Below are 2500 nucleotides of genomic sequence, written 5' to 3'. Positions count from 1 at the left end.
GTAGAACTCGTTCAGGTCGTTGGCTAGGCGGGAGTCGTTAGTGGTGTGGGGCGCTCTGGGTTTGTAGTTGGTGATGTGCCTGAGCCCTTTGGCAGACAGAAGCAGCGTCGTTAGTAGAGAACTGGTGTTTTAGTGTCTCTGAGTACAGTCGTTTAGCCTCTCTCACCGCTTTGCTAAACCTGTTCTTCGACTCCTTGAATCTGTCTCTATCCCCACTCCTAAACGCTTCCTCCTTCTCCAACCTCAACCTTTTGAGCTTTGCTGAGAACCAGGGCTTGTTGTTGTTAAAGTTCACCCTGGTACGTGTTGGGATACAGCAGTCCTCACAGAAGCTGATGTACACAGCCTCTGTGAGTTCATCCAGACTATTGGTAGCAGTCGTGAACATATCCCAGTCAGTACAGTCTAAGCACGCCCGCAAATCTTCCACAGCCTCACTGGTCCACTGTTTAGATGTCCTCACAGCAGGTTTACAGAGTTTTAGTTGCTGCCTGTATGCACGAATCAGGTGGACCAAGGGAGTTCTGTGCGAGCCGAACAGCCCCGTGACCCACAAGAGAAACATCCCCGCCAAATTCGAGCGTTTGACGGGGTCTATCCGTGAAAAAATATTCACGTTTTTGAGTGCACATGCATTTCTGCTGCAAATGCCTCTGGAAGTTTCATGCCGTTCGTATGCCAATTGTGGCAACACGAAAATGACCCGTTTTCCCATTCCGAGGGATTTCTGTGCGACCCTAACAGCCCCGTGAGCCACAAGAGACACATCCCCGCCAATTTCTAGCGTTTCACGGGGTCTATCCGTGAAAAATATAGACGTTTTTGAGTGCACATGCATTTCTGCTGCAGATGCCTCTGGAAGTTTCATGCCGTTCGTACGCAATGTGGCAACACGAAAATGACCCCTTTTCCCATTCCGAGGGATTTCTGTGCGACCCTAACTAACAGCGCCCGTGAGCCACAAGAGAGACATCCCCGCCAATTTATAGCGTTTCACGGGGTCTATCCGTGAAAAATATAGACGTTTTTGAGTGCACATGCATTCCTGCTGCAAATGCCTCTGGAAGTTTCATGCCGTTCCTATGCAATGTGGCCACACAAAAATGACCCGTTTTCCCATTCCGAGGCATTTCTGTGCGACCCTAACAGCCCCGTGAGCCACAAGAGAGACATCCCCGCCAACTTCTAGCGTTTGACGGGGTCTATGCGTGAAAAATATTAAAATTTTTGAGTGCACGTGCCTTTCTGCTGCAAATGCCTCTGGAAGTTTCATGGCGTTCCTATGCAATGTGGCAACACGAAAATGACCCCTTTTCCCATTCCGAGGGAGTTCTGTGCCACCCTAACAGCCCCGTGAGCCACAAGAGACACATCCCCGCCAATTTCTAGCGTTTCACGGGGTCTATCCGTGAAACATATAGAAGTTTTTGAGTGCACATGCATTCCTGCTGCAAATGCCTCTGGAAGTTTCATGCGGTTCGTACGCAATGTGGCAACACGAAAATGACCCGTTTTCCCATTCCCAGGGATTTCTGTGCGACCCGAACAGCCCCGTGAGCCACAAGAGACACATCCCCGCCAATTTCTAGCGTTTCACGGGGTCTATCCGTGAAAAATATCAATTTTTTTTTGACTGCACATGCATTTCTGCTGCAAATGCCTCTGGAAGTTGCATGCGGTTCGCATGCAATGTGGCGACACGAAAATGACCCGTTTTCCCATTCCGAGGGATTTCTGTGCCACCCTAACAGCCCCGTGAGCCACAAGAGAGACATCCCCGCCAATTTCTAGCGTATCACGGGGTCTATCCGTGAGAAATATTCACTTTTTTGAGTGCACATGCATTCCTGCTGCAAATGCCTCTGGAAGTTTCATGCGGTTCGTATGCAATGTGGCGACACGAAAATGACCCGTTTTCCCATTCCGAGGGATTTCTGTGCCACCCTAACAGCCCCGTGAGCCACAAGAGAGACATCCCCGCCCACTTCTAGCGTTTCACGGGGTCTCTCCGTGAAAAATATCACATTTTTTGAGTGCACATGCATTCCTGCTGCAAATGCCTCTGGAAGTTTCATGCGGTTCGCATGCAATGTGGCGACACGAAAATGACCCGTTTTTTCCCATTCCGAGGGATTTCTGTGCCACCCTAACAGCCCCGTGAGCCACAAGAGACACATCCCCGCCAATTTCTAGCGTTTCACGGGGTCTATCCGTGAAAAATATTCAATTTTTTGACTGCACATGCATTTCTGCTGCAAATGCCTCTGGAAGTTTCATGCGGTTCGCATGCAATGTGGCGACACGAAAATGACCCGTTTTCCCATTCCGAGGGATTTCTGTGCCACCCTAACAGCCCCGTGAGCCACAAGAGAGACATCGCCGCCAATTTCTAGCGTTTCACGGGGTCTATCCGTGAAAAATATTCACTTTTTTGACTGCACATGCATTCCTGCTGCAAATGCCTCTGGAAGTTTCATGCCGTTCGCATGCAATGTGGCAA

This window comes from Petromyzon marinus, unplaced genomic scaffold (assembly GCF_048934315.1).
Source record: "Petromyzon marinus isolate PM22_M1 ecotype Great Lakes invasive population unplaced genomic scaffold, UKy_Petmar_22M1.pri1.0 PM_G_Scaffold_73, whole genome shotgun sequence".
Taxonomy (NCBI): domain Eukaryota; kingdom Metazoa; phylum Chordata; class Hyperoartia; order Petromyzontiformes; family Petromyzontidae; genus Petromyzon; species Petromyzon marinus.
This window is presented reverse-complemented; position numbering follows the sequence as displayed.